Consider the following 14,387-nt stretch of genomic DNA (forward strand, 5'->3'; position numbering starts at 1 on the left):
TTAACCCTTATCATCTCATTCAACCCCTGACATGAGTCTGTCATCAGCTCTTTTCATAGGTGAGAACTCTGAAGCTGGGAGAGGCATGGTCACCTACTCAGGGTCATACAGTTAGCATGTGACACAGCAAAGGTTTGCTCTCAGGCTTCAGCAGGCCCTTCTTGTTGATGCCAGGCAGATTATGGGGACACAGATACTAGCTCATCAGGACCCTGCCCTGGCCTACCAGTGTGGCACCCAGAAGCAGCTCCAAGATGCAGGTTGGTTCTAGTCAAGCTTGGCCTGGACTCTGGACTCCCTAGACCTCATGCAAACCTGTTCTCCCTGGGGCCCTTGGACCTAAGGCCTGGAGGGAAGCCCACCTTCATCCCTTCTCTGCCCTTGCCACAGCATAGCTAGCACAGCCTTAGCCCCTCTGCCCCCCTCTGAGTACATCACACTTCCCCTTTCTCCAGAGGAGAAAGATTGGCTGAAGCCGGTGTATGCTTGCAGCCCCTGAGCTCACAAGTTTGCATATCCTGAGGATCAGGAAAGTGCTTCCTATTGTCTAATGTAAATCTTGTTCCTGTAACACCAGTATATGTCAAAGCAGTGATTCTCAACAAGGGGTAATTTTGCCCTGCAGCGGACATTTGGCAATGTTTGGAGACATTTTTGTCTGTCACAAGTTAAAGCAGGGAGGTACTACTGGCATCCAGTAGGCAGAGGCCAGGGATGCTGCTAAACATCCTTACAGTGCACAGGGCAGCCCCCACAGCAAAGAATCATCTGTCCCAAAGGTCAGTGGTGTTGGAATTGAGATCCCTGATGTAAACTATGGGCTTTGGAGCCAGAGAGACCTCGGTCTGAATCCGCCTCTGCCACTGACTGGCTGTGTACTCTGGGGCAAGTCTCTTCTCCTTTCCCTGAGCCTGTTTGCTCATCACCAAAACTGGCACTAACAGCAGCCCTCACCTCTTAACTGTTCAGATTGCACACATCCAGCACCCAGCACAGAGCCTGGTGCTGGGTAGCCCCTATCAGCGATAGCCACGATTATTCATTTCCTTCTTCCAAGGTGAACCACAGGGAGTGGGAACAAAGGTCTGGTGGCTGGACCTGGAGGCCACAAAGGTCTGGTGGCTGGACCTGGAGCTCTGCAAGGGTCAGTCCTCCCTCTGGCTGCAGTCCCTGGCACGGGGTGGGCCTATTGTTTATGTTGAGGGAGAGGCTGGGTTGGCTGACTGTGGACCTGAAGGAGGAGCCAGAAGGAAACCTGATGCCAAGTGGGCAAAGGTCACTTAAGGCTCACCTTGTTCACCCTTTCCTCCAGTCCAACCCCAGGGAAGCCATGGGGCATGATGGGTGGGGTGGGATGGTATCAGGACAGAGAACATGCTAATGAATATGGTCCTTCGCTCAGGGAAGTGCTGTGCATTACAACCGGGCATCAGGGAGAAGGGGCATTTGAATGGACACAACCAGGGCAGGTAGAGGTTTGCGGGTGGGGTGGGAAATGGCATTCAGGCCCAGAGAACAGCATCCTCAAGGCCTGGGTGTGAAGAGAAAAATGTTTTTCCCAAAGGATAGTCCTGGAACCCACCTGGTCTGACATTTTCTCCCCATCCATCTTCCCCAGTCTCAACCCAGGTGGCTGACAACATGGCAGCCCTTCTGTCCCCCATCCAGCCTGTCCTCTGCCCTGCCCTCCCTTTGCCCCATCTATCCCGCAGGAGCCCTCTAGAGCCTGTCGTCCTGACTGGTTGTAACAGCTTTCACCACCTTCTCATTGCTCCGTGAGAAGACCAAAGTCCAATAACCTGTCTCTGTCACAAGCCCCTTTCTCAGCTCAGGCCACCTCAGGGATTGTCCCCCACTTCCATCCCTTGTGTTTAGACTTTCCCTATCCCTTCTAGGTGGTTCCCCAGGACCTGGAACTCTCTTTTTTGTCTCTTGGGAAGTGACATTTCTTTGGATCAGTATAAGGATAATGTCTTGGCTTTCTGAGCTCTGGGGACAGGGGAATGGACACCCTAGAACCCCAACTGGTCCCTAGACTTTGAGCCTAGGGGACACTCGATGAATAGATGGATGAGTGTATGAATGAATGAATGAATGAGTTATGGCTGATAACAAAGTTCCACGTCTGGAAAGGAGGCTCAGGCGCCTGCCAGGAGCAATAGAGAGGTCTCGAAGATGGGGCAGGAGAGCAGAAGACTGCCAATCGGCGTAGGGGCAACTGCCAGTCGGGGTAGGGGCAGGTCCCAGAACCGCCTGAGGAGCAGTGCAGCGGCCGACCAGCGAGAACCTCTGGCCCTGGAGTGTAACCAGCTCAGTCTTTGGGGCAGAGCTGGGACAGCGGGCTTGGCGGCGGGCACCGAGCCCGGCCGCGTCCGAGTTCCAGCCAACAGGAAGAGCAGGAGTGGGGCCAGGAGAGGCGGGCCAGTTGGCCAGTGGGGAGTCCCGGGCGTGGGTGTGGGGAGCGGGGGAACCCCCGCCGGTACCTCCCAGGCCCCAGCGGGCGGGGGGCGCCTCCCCATCGGACCTCAGCGGCCCTCTCTGTAAAATGGGCCCCTTCTGAGGGCTGGCTGCGCGTAATGGCAGGAGGATGCGAAGCGGGCCACGGAGGGCCGAGGGCCGGGAGACTCAGTGTCCCGCGCAGAAAGAGGCAGAGGGACACAGTCCCTGGTTGCAGCTGGTGGGGCGGGGCCTGACAGGGGCGGGGCCTGGCGGGGGCGGGGCCGGCGGCACCTGGGTGAGGTCGCGCGGCCCCGCCCCCTCGCACTTCCGTGTGCCGCGGCGCCGGAGCCCGAAGCGGCTGCAGCCCAGATACCCCGAGCGACCCCCAGCGCCCGCCCGCCGTGCCGAGGCCCGGGCCACACCTCACTGGCCGCTGGGCTCGTCCCAGTGAGCGCCGCGCCGACCCCGGTCCGCGCGCGCCGAGGAGCCGCCCCCCCGCCACCGCCGCCGCGACCCTTGGCGCCTGCCCCTGCGCCGGGAGGTGAGTTAGGGCCGGGACCGGGCGCGGGATCGGGGCTACCCCGAGGGCGCGACGCCCTTCCTTCCCCTCCCCGGCCCGGTTCCCGTTTCCGAAACTGAGAAACTGAGCCGCGGTCAGCGAAAGTCCCGCCGCGCCGAGACCTGCCGGTGACTCTGTCCTCCCGTCCGTCTGTCCGTCCCTCCGCCAGATAGTGGGGGCTGAGGTCTTTCTGTCCGCCCGCCCGTGTGTCTCCCGCTCCTCCGAGAGGCCCGTCCGTCCCTCCCGACTATCTCCCGGGCCCTGTGACCGTCCGTCTGTCGCCACCCACTCTGTGTTCTCCCCCTGCGCGCCTCTCCAAGACCCGATCCGTCAGTCCCTCGCCCTCTGCGTGCTCCATCGCCCCACCCCCACCCTTACCCCCGCCGGCCGCCCCCTCGATCCCGTTCTCCCGGAGCCGCGCCCCCGGCCCACGCTTGCCGCCCCCTGCCGGTCCAGCCGCCTATCCGCTCTACCGCGGGGCCCAGGCCAGGCCGCCCGCCGGGCCTCGCCTCCCGCCCCTGGGTCCCTGGAGGCCCGACCCGCGCGGCGCCTCCTCCTCGCTGTCTCTTCTTTCGGTCTCAAGAGTCTTTCTTGGTCCCTTCATCCGTCTCTGGGCTGGGCGTGGCTCCAGTCTCCACCATCCCCCTTACCGCCCCACCCCTCCGCCCCTCTGAGACCCCTCCCAGGGTGGCCCCTGCCCGGTGCGGTCTGCACCCGCCCCCAACCCAGATGCCACTCGCGTTGTGGGGGCTCCGCCAGGTGAGGGGAGGGAGGGGGGAGCCCTCCTGGCTGGTGGTGGAGAGGCAGAAGGAGAGCACCATCGGAACTGCTCCCACTTCCCCAATTCCCTCACTCTTGGGGCACGGGAGAGCCCCACTGAGCCCCCACTTAAACCTGGTCAGAAGGATTTGCTGTGAGTGTGTAGGGGGGGTCCCTTCTCTGACGCCTACCCTGTATGCATGGACGCTGTCTCCTTGTGCTAAGTCACTGGTATCTGGGTGTGTGGGTACGTCGTGTGTCTGTGTCAGCTTCTGTGCTGTCTGTCACTGTGGGACTTGCCTGTGCATGTGTGTCCTTTTTCGCATGTGTGGCTTGCTTGTGTGTATGTGTGTATGTCTGTTTGTGTCCTGAGGCTTTGTGTGTGTCTTTTGCAAATGTGTGTACCATTCTTGGTGTTTTTGTTGTCACCAGACTCTTGTGTGTTTGTGTGTCCTTGTCTGCCAGTGTGTGTGTCCTTGTGTGTCTGGAGATTTCACTGTTGCATACTGGGTATATCACGGTGACCAACTGGCCACGAGTACCTTAGATCTGTTAATTGTGGAAGCCCCTGGTGTTGGGTGCCTGCCCACCAGGCTCATGTGTGAGTGTATCTGTATGAGTGTGTGTATGTGCGTGTACTCATGTGTGGCTCTCCCTGAGCCACTGAGCTTCTGTGACCAGGCTCACCTGGTCACTAAGGGAGGGGACTGATCCCTGGGGTTTCCTCGTTCCTACTGTGGAGTGAGCTGGGGCGTGGTGGGCAGGCCAGCAGAGGGAGGCTGTATGGCGCGTGTGTGATGTGTGCAGTTGTGTGTGTGTGTGTGTGTGTGTGTGAGAGAGAGAGACAGAGAGGTGTGGAGGTGTCTGGGCAGCTGTACCTGGCTGAGGGCTGGTGTGAGGCCTATGTGATGGGACAGTACTGGGGTAAGCCTGGTAGTGTGTGGTCACGGTAGGAGTGTGTGACTGGTGGGACACGGTCTATGCTTGGGGAATGACTGTGATTGTGGGGAACGGAGAGTGCCTGGGCGTGGGTGTTAGCGGCAGGAGGGGGTGTGACAAGGTGTGTGGTGACAGTGCTGGGAGGGAAGGTGAGAGCCCAGTGTGGGTGTGTGAGTGTGTGGGAGACCATGAGGATGTGGGTGTGCACATGGAGAGGGCTAGAGGGCAAGTCTTGGGGCTAGCAGTGTTGTGACCAAGACCTCGGGCTCTGGATCCAAGAATAATTTGGGCTCCAATACTTGCTTGTGCCTGTTAAGAGCAAGAGACCCAGGCTAGGCCTCTCAAGGCTGAGTGTCCTTATCTGCAGAATGGAGAAAGTTGTGAGGACAAAAGGTCCTATGTTAAAGGTCCTTTAACACAGTCTTGGCCCATAGTGAGAACACAGCACATGCGAAGTCTTATGTTGTCACCACCCCCGGCTATATGGTTCCCATTCTCCTGGGAGCTGGGGTTAAAGAAAGCCCAGACAGTATCCAACCCAATTTCCTGCCTGTCTGTTGCCCCTTCCCATCTCCTTGACCAAGCAGCTTGAGGGAGGGAGGATGCCCAGACAGAGCCCCTAATACCCAGCCCTGTTCAGCCTGCATGACAGCCCCTCCCTCACCAGCCCTTAGTGTCAGTAGCAGCGATGGGGGAGAGAGGGGTGGGGGGTGATTCAGAGCTGTGACTGCAGGGCACTGACACCATTTAACTGGCACAGTTTAGATTAAAATTAGAAATAATTTAAAGTACAGACAAAAAGATAAAGCCAAGGATGCCTCTACCCCCAGGGAATGGTGATGGGGGTCTCCAGCTGGGGGAGGGGCTCACATCTGGGGAGCAGAATCTTTCTTAGAGGCTTGAGCTGGCCTTCAGAAAAAATGCTTAGGCCTTTCAGCCAGGAGACACAGAGTACCTTGCTACCTTTGCCATTTCTTCCTTCCAGGATATCTCCAGGCCTCAGTTTTTTCAGCTGTGTAATGGGCACAATAGTAATGTGAGAATCACCTGAACTATAAGGCACAAAACAAGAGATTAAAAAATGTCACTCTTCAGGCTGGGCACGGTGGCTCACACTTGTAATCCCAGCATTTTGGGAAGCTGAGGCAGTGGATTACTTGGTCAGGAGTTTGAGACCAGCCTGGACAACATTTTATCTCTACTGAAAATACAAAAATTAGCTGGGCGTGGTGGTGCGCGCCTGTAATCTCAGCCGCTTAGGAGACTGAGGCACAAGAATCACTTGAGACCAGGAGGTGGAGGTTGCAGTGAGCCAAGATTGTGCCACTGCACTCCAGCCTGGGTGATAGAGCGAGACCCTGCCACATTAAAAAAAAAAAAAAAAAAAAGTCAGTCATTTGGCATTCTCAACGTGAGTCCAGCACAGGAGCTGGCCCGCCACATCATTGGAACCTCAGAACCACCTGGGGAGAGGGGGCTAGTAGTTTCCCCATTAAAAAAACTGAGGCTCAGGGGAATTGCTCTAGGCCATAAAGTGGTGTGGTACTTCATTGCACCCTAGGACTCCTAAGCCTGCAGGGCAACCTCCCGCAGACAGGAGAGTCGGGAACAGGTTTTTGCTGTGTTATTGGCTTCCTCACCAGGCTGGAAATGTGCTGAAGGCAGGGACACAGTGTTCCAGCCCCTAACATGGAATGGACACATAGTGGTGTCCAGGAAAAGTTGGACCCAACACCACATTTCAAGGAAGGGAAAGCCACATCCAGAGAGACCCGAAGTTTTAGGGCCAGGAGAGACTGAACTGGGCCTGTCAGCCATGCCGGGACTGGCGGATGGGGAGAGCCTGTTTGGCGGTGCCTCCCAGCTCAGCTGTTTCCTCCTGTTCCTACAGGTCCGCAGGGAACGGGCCAGGCAAGGGTGCAGGCCTGTTTCTCCTGGTGGTTGGTGTGTTGCAGCAGCAGCAGGAGCCAGGACTAAGGACAAGTGGGAGCTGGGAGCCCCAGGTAGGACTGAGTTCTCTTAGGCAGATGGACGGTGCGCAGGCGTGGCTTTCCTCTCTGTCCTCCCTGTCCTTTGCTGTGGGACTGGATGGTGCTGGGCATGCATGCAGAGTCCTTGATCTGGTTGTGGGCCCTGTGTGGCCAGGGGCCGCAGCTGTTTGCCCTGTCTATGGAGGGGGGCTCTCTGCTCGTGAGGAACTTCCTGCCTGGAACCTGGCTCTGGCCCCGAATGCTCTCGCCTTGGAGCTCAGAGGCCTGGGGCCTACCATTAGTTTGGGGCAAGAAGTAGTAACACTTTTTTGGTCAGTTAGAGAGAGGGTGGCTCGTGGGCCAAGGATTGAGGGTGGATGTATCAGCTTTTCCTTGGCCCTGTATCTGCCTCAAACTGTCCTCATCGTCACACAAGGACGATGAGATTCCCCGTGGGCCCCACAGTGGGTTGGACACTGCAGGGGGATGGAATGGGGTCTCCAGCTCCAGGTACAGCTGAACTGTCTTCCACACCCCAGGCCCCTCCATTTTCCCCACTTCTCTGGACCCCGAGCAGGGCTCAGTCCCTCTCGTCAGCTTCCAGATTCAAGGGGAGCTAGGCAGAGTCTGGAACAATGCCGGGAAGGCTGCAGTCTCTCTGAAGAGCCTCAGAAAGCTGGAAATTCCTCGTTTTGGGGCAAGCCTTGCCTCCTTCAGCCCCACTACCATGAAAACATTGCTGTGGGTGACTCCATACTCACTCCAGGCTGGTGACTGGGCCCCAGTGAGCAGGGTTCTGGCGGTGGGTATGGGTGCTAATGAAGCTGGAGCCTGGGAGTGACAGTGGGGGGATAGCATAGATGGTTTTTCCTCCAGGAGTGCTCCCTGAGCAGACCCCCGCAGCCAACCCCACTGGCTGTTACACACTTATAGGTCTGTGAGTAGAGCCATAAGGGCTGGGCTTCCTGGGCCTGACTCTGGGTTAGGGGGCAGAAAGGAGGTCAGGGCCCTCACTCCTGGGGTAGGAGTTGGGGCAGAACAGGAATAGTCTTCACTGGGCCTTCTGTGTATTGGACCTATCCCTAAACCTGGTATGGAGGAAGTGAAGTGCCTTTGGCTGTGTAGGGGCCTCTGCCACCTGAGTTCTGAAGAGCCAGCCCTTTCCGTCACTCAGCCTTGTTTTCTAAGGAGTTTGATTAGTCTTGGAGACAGCCCACGGTAAATCCTCAGACATCACCCGCCAGCTGCACAGACATATGCGTGCTCACACAGGGATATGGCAAGCCAGGCTGCAGTGGCCATGCACACCCACAGACTCATGAGTTCCTGTGCGTGCACCACCCATGTGGGCATGCAGGTTCACAGGTGCTCACATGCAGCCACCCATGGCACACTCACGCACACACAGATGATCTCCCAGTTACCATTGGCATCCATGCACTCAAATGCCTTCCCACACATACCACACTGTGCCCATTCTGGGGTCAGGAAGGGGGGCCCTGGTCAGAGTCACAGCCCAGCAAGGTCGCCTGCATCTGGCACCTGAGGGGGAAGTTCCAGGTGTGGCTGTGATCTCAGGGGGTTAAGGGGGGCTGGGCCACCCTGGTAGGTGGGCTCTGCCCATGCGTTCAGCAGCCATCCTCCCACCTGGCCCCAGGCTCCAGGCCGACCAGGGCTTGGCATGGGAGATGGGAGATACGAGTGCAGGGGAGAGGCGTGTCAGCTGTGCCAGCACCGTGTGCCTAGTGCCACAGCAGAGGAAGTAGGCTGTCTGGCCATGAGGCCAGTGTGCCCACAGTGGGTGGGGGTCCTATCAACGCCTGTGTCCCCCACAGCATCCATGCCTAGAGGGAGTGGAGTTGCTGGGCTCTAGGGACTAAGAGGTTGGCAGGGGCGGTCTGTTCACTTCCCAAAGGCTGGGCCTAGGGGAGAGGCCTGTCTGTCCGAGGCGTTTCCGGAGGCTCACTTCCTCTGGGCTGCCCAGGAAGTGGTTTTGGAGTGGGACTGACCAGCCCTCTGTCCGCGGCTCTACGCCTTGCTCCGCCCCTCCCTTGCCTGCCCAGGGAAGCAGCATCTGGCCACCGGGTTAGGCTGACTGACCAGGCTTTTCACTGCCAGGGCTGCCCAGGCCTTTTTGGGGGTCTCTAGGAGAAGGGCAGGGGGCAGGTCATGAAGTCCCCTGCAGTCCTCACAACTTTCTCGTCCCCACACCTTTCTTGCTCTGACCCTGTAAGCCGAGGCTCAAGAGCATCAGCTCTGGTAGGCATGGCCCCCTTGAGAGTGGTGATGGCTGGGCTGCATCTCAGTGACTAGGCAGCTCCCAGAAGCTCTATGAATGAGCCTGGGCAAGTGGCTTTGCCTCTCAGTGCCTCAGTTTCCCCCTGACAGATGAGATAATGATAACATCCATCTTGATGAAGTTGAGCAGAAATGACAGATAACATATGCAAAGTAGCTAGCATCGTGCTTAGCACATTGTCAGAGTTGAATGAGTAGAAACTGTAGTTATGTAAAGCATTTAGTGCCCAGTTCATGGGAACTATTCAAAAAATAGCAAGTGGGACTGATGAGGGGGTATTATGATCTGATGGGCTGGGCACTGGTCCGGTGTTACATGGCCAGGTGCTATGGAGCCTGGCCGAGGAGCCAGGTCTCTGACTCCCTCATCCCCCTCAATTCTGCCTCCAGTGGCAGCACCCTACTGGTTCAATAGGTTCCATGTCTTCTGAGGAGAGGAGCTCCCAGTGGAGCAGCTCCGCCCACTCAGCAGCCCAGCCCTTGCCTGCTCTTCTCCCCCTCACTCCCTTTCAAAGGGAGAAAATAGATCTCATGACAAATGGATGCAGGGAGGGGAAAGGCAGTCTGCAGCTGCCTGCTGCCCCCTCAGGGCTCCCCTTGGCACTCTCCAGCTCTGGCCTCCTGCAGAACATTAGGCTGGGAGAATTGGCTGGGAATGAGGGGGTGGACGTAAGCCCTCCTGCCAGCCTGCTTACCCTTCAGACCCCTGGAGTCAGCCTTTGGGCTGGGGCAGGGAGTGGGCATCTGGGTATGATGGAGGCTAGAAGAGTAGGGGGAGCTAGAAAACCCCCTACATACACAGCAGCTAGGGGCAGGGCCCAGCCTGTCCCAGGGACACGAAGAAGGTCAGCACAGTCAGGGTTGGGCTGAGCATTGGCCTTCACTGTGTGGGACCCAGAGGCTAGGGGTGAGAAATGTTGAGGAGTGGTAAGGACAGTGATGCAAGCATCAGGGGCCTGAGGGCTGGAGAGCGAAAGATGAATGGGCCTGGGTGGGGAGTGTGGGTGAGGGTATCCTGAAGGCTTAGGAGCAGGACTTACGCGGGCATCAGACAGACCGTGATTGAATCCTTGCTCAATATTTACTGGCTGTGCACCCTTGAGCCAGGGACTGGACTACTCCCCACTTTCCTCATCTGTGAAATGGGCAGATCAGGGAGTGTCGTGTGAGACATGAATGATGGGAAAGAGCCACTGTGTGGGGTGGGGTGGAGCAGAAAGACGGAACAGCAAGCCCAGAGGCTTCTAAGCGGGAAGGAACTGGCTGCTCCGGGAACTGAAAGGGGTCAGCGTGGCTGGGGCACAGGAGTGAGGGAAAGGCAGCTGCCTGAGAGGTCAGGGAGGTAGCAGCGAGGGGTTGGGGGGGGCGGTGGCAGGGACCAGGCTGCATGGAGCAGGCTGAGGTGAGGAGTCTGGGCTTGTCAGAGGGGCAATGGGAGGCACTGGGGGCTTGGGTAGGGGGTGACAAAATCCGTCTGAAAAGCCTCGTCTGGTGACTGGAGCAGCGGGACCGTGGGTGCCAGGGTAGAGGATAGAGAGCAGTCAGAAGGCAGGTGCAGAGCCTGGGGATGGTGGTGGTGGGAGAAGAGAGGATTTGAGACTTGAGGACAGGCTGCAGTGGCAGACGGGATGGCCTTATTGTGTGGGGAGCAGGAGGAGCTGTCTGGCCTGAGCCACTGCATGAGCTCATGCACTCCTAGTGGATGAGGAGTGCTGGGAGGGAAATGGTGGGGTACTGGTGTGGGCAGGCTTGAGCTCTTCTGGAGTCTTTCATGTGGTGAAGCCAGGGAGGCAGGTGGGCCCACAAGCCTGAAGTTCAGGAGGGTCTGGGCCCAAAGTAAAGACAGGGAGCCTAAAGTCAGGATTGGGGCGGAGAGGGCTCAACAGGCCTTCTAAGGGGTTGGGGAGCGTTTGAGAGGCCCCAGGAACAGGACTGGGATGGCTATCCCTCAAAGGTCCCTGCCAAGGCACCCAGGAGGGCAGGCTTGTGGTGGCTGAGCCGCTGTTTTCACAACAGCTCCGGAAGCTTTGGATCATGTCTATGGCCGTGTTGGGTAAACAGGCAGAGCACAGCAGGCAGTCGCCAAGGCCCGAGGCTGGATCAGATGTCTGCCATGGCACAGCAGGCAGTCGCCAAGGCCTGAGGCTGGATCAGATGTCTGCCGTTGCACAGCAGGCAGTCGCGAAGGCCTGAGGCTGGATCAGATGTCTGCCATGGTGTAGGTTGTGAGCTGGGGTTATTGGTGTGGGAGGAGGATCTCAGGGTCCTCCAGTGTCAGGGATGGAGAAAGCTTAGAGGTCTCCATTGTTGAGATAGGGAGGCTGGAACCCTGGGAGGGGCAGTAGCTGGCCAGCCTCTGCCAGTGGACTCATGCTGCCTGCCTCAGCCCGGTTCTGCCTAGAGCCTCAGGCCAGAACAGGGCACCCTGTGGCTGGAGGGCTTAACAGAGCCTCTTTTCCCACCTGATCCAAGGAAGTCTGGAAGACACCAGAGCACTTGGGCCAAGATCGCGGAGCACCCAGGCAGCAGATCTGAGCTAGACCTGTCTAGGTCCAAGCTCGTCGGTTCCTCTGTCAGCTGCCTGCTGTGGGATGGCCCACCATGTAGGATGGTCCTGCCTCTCTCCCAGCTTTCTCAAGATCCCCAAAGTGGGAAAGCATCATGTGGACCCTGCCCAGATCCTGGGGATGGCTGGCAGAAGGCTTAGGTGGCCATCTTGGCTTCTCCCAAACACAAAACGATTGTTTCCAATGGTAAACAATCTGGAAAATCATGGGAACTCTGTGGGAGAAAGAAGGGCTAAGGAGTAAGGCTCTTGTATTGGGGGCTGGTGGAGCTCTTCCTACCTCCAAACACATACCTTCACCCCGCTGGAGGCCAGATGGACAGTTCTAGGACTAGAGCTGGAGGCTCTCTCCCCACTTCCCCCGGGTCTGCCCCATTGGCTTTGTGGCTTTGGTTGAACTTGCTCAACCTCTCTTTCGGTTTCTGCACAGTGAGCCTGGAGCTCATGGAACTTGCGCCTGGGGTGCCCGGCTTACTGCCCTACCAGCACAGGTTCAAGCCCTCCCCTCCCCCTGTGCACCAGGCCTGTGATTGCCACCTGTGACCATCAACCTCCACCACAGCTTCAGGTCCCTGCAGGCAGGTGGGCGGGCGGGCAGAGGCCTGCCCAGTGATGCGCCTGACCAACCCACTCCTTCCCTTACACACTTTAGACTTTGCTCTGGACTAAGAGGGACTTTCTTCGCCTCCCTGGGTGGAAAGGCCCAGCCTAGCCTGACACCAGCTGCCCTTCTGCCCCTCCTCCATTCCCCAGCTATTGTGCCTGGGGGCTGCGGTGGAAAAAGCTAAATTTGGACTTTCATGGTGCCAGACTAGTCAGGGATGTGGGGTCCTTCCAGGCCTGTATGTTTGTTTCTGTGTCTGCCTCAGAGCATCTCTGTGCCAGTGTGTACATTACAGCTTGTGGCACCCCACGTGCATGTGGAGCCTATGTGGTCGGGTGTGGTCTGTGTGGGCCTGGGTGTCTGTTGAGATGTGAGAGCCAGTGAGGGGGTGTGTTTCTGTGTGTGTGTGCATCTGAGTCATCATAGCAGTGTGTGTACGTACCTGTGGCTCCAGCTGTGTGCGTGTGTGTGTCTGATGTTGAGCGGGGCTCCCTGTGTGCTGTTTGGGTTGGCGGGTGTGCCTGTGTGTGCACACGTGTGGTTATTCGTGGAGAGACCCAGCTGCGTCCCCCACCCTGGCTCCTCACAGAGGCCCCTTGTCCTCACAGGATCTGGCTCTCTGGCTCTTGCCATGAAGGGGCCTTTGTTCCTCTCTCGGGGTACCTGGGGCACGCCCCTCTGACTGAGCCCAGGACTCCTCATATCCCAGGGCTGGCTGGTGACTTGAGGCCTGTGCCTGGTGGCTTCCTTCCAAGGAGGCCCTACCCCACGCAAGCTGGCAGGGGTGGATGTGAGCTGATGACAGCCAGGCTCCCAAGTCCTGCCCCTCTGACCCTTCCAGACCCTCTGGCAGGGCAGGTCATTATGCTCCTGCTGACCCCTCAGATCAAAGGCCCCCAGCCAACAGGTCCCTGCAGCCTCCATTCTACTCCAGCCCCCATCACTCCCTAGTACTCACTGCCTGTGCTGCGCATCCTACAGAGGTCTTACTCTTCTTTGTAATCACATATTTATGTGACTGGCCCCCACCAGGCTGTAGTTCTATGGGCCTGGTATGGCAGAGGTTACCAGTGGGAAAGCAGCTAGCTTCCTGAGAGGTGGGAAGAGTCCCCCAGGGCCAGCCTTCTGAGCTGCCTGGAAGGATCTGTGGGAATTCAGAAGGCCATTCCAGCTGAGGGAACAACATCTGCAAAAACATGGGGGCTGGGAAATGAGACACATGTTCACAGAGTAGCCAGAGCAGGGATTGAGGTAGAGAGCAGGACAGGGCCAGGGAGTGGGGAGCCTGGAAGGCCTGGAGAGGTCTGGGTTTTCTCCAGGGGCAGTGAGAGCCTAGGAGGTTCCCAGCTGTGGGAAGAATGGGTAGGGGAAGGAGCAGAGGTGGTGACAGCGGGGAGGGAGCTGGGTAAGGGGAGGAGTGGCTACAGGCAGTGGTTGGTCTGTGTGGGGTGAGGGAGGGGCCCAGGAGGAGCCCTGGCTGGGCGATGAGGTACCTGTGCTGGGAGGAGCAGGTGTGGGGAGCATCCCTTGCTCTGGGACTTGGCTGTGACCTGAGTCCATAGATCTGGTTCTTATCTCAGCACACGTAGAGGCTAGGGGATGGGCCCTGGTGGAGGAACACTCAAGGGTCTTGCTAGCCTTTCCCCTCCCACCTCCTGTTCCTCTTGCTGAGCCCACTTCCTGGGTTGTGAAACCCGCATGGCCTCATTGCCTTGTTTCCGCTGGGAAGGCCATCTAGGCGGCCAGCCTCCCAGCCCAGCCACCACCTACCTGCCTACCCAACCTGGCAGCTCCACCATGCCCGGCCCCCTTGCCCTGCCATGACTGCCAGGACCAGTCCTGCACCCTCCTGCTGATCACACTTCCTCTCACTGTCATTCCTGCCCCTGCCTGGGCCTTGGTCTCCTCCACCCTCCTTTATTCATCTGCAAGGCTGTGGCAGGCTGCACTGTGGACTCCCCCAGGCAAAGTCTGCATCCTTAGGAGGGCCCCCACTTTGTGCCACCTACTATGCAGTTGTGGCTTCCGTGACAGGTGTCAGGTGTGTGTGGGACAGGGCTGCAGTAGGTGGCATGGGGGACATCCCCTGCTCCCCGGTAGTCTGTTCAAGGGAACCAGACCCCCCTATACCCACGAGGGGCTGCAACTGGTCTTTCATTACCCTTGCTTTGACTGACCTCAACATGCCACCTCGTTTCTCCCTTAGACATTTCTGAGGCAGCCTCACTCTGCTCTCACACACCTCCCCCCAGC

The 14,387-nt window shown here is 58.2% G+C and overlaps 1 protein-coding gene across 3 annotated transcripts in view; it reads left to right on the forward strand.

Annotated features, from left to right (window-relative positions):
• The first annotated feature begins 2,750 nt into the window (after positions 1–2,750).
• Positions 2,751–14,387, forward strand: part of PRKCD (protein kinase C delta) — a 31,860-nt gene continuing 20,223 nt past the window's right edge. For 2 of the 3 annotated variants that reach the window (XM_030925139.1, XM_030925261.1), the window contains exon 1: positions 2,767–2,980. The gene's annotated coding sequence lies outside the window, so the exon portion shown is untranslated. Of the gene's footprint in view, positions 2,981–6,587; positions 6,700–14,387 lie in introns of all 3 variants that reach the window. The other variant, XM_030925199.1, reaches the window with a different exon arrangement.

Source organism: Rhinopithecus roxellana, chromosome 1 (genome assembly GCF_007565055.1).
Source record: "Rhinopithecus roxellana isolate Shanxi Qingling chromosome 1, ASM756505v1, whole genome shotgun sequence".
NCBI lineage: Eukaryota > Metazoa > Chordata > Mammalia > Primates > Cercopithecidae > Rhinopithecus > Rhinopithecus roxellana.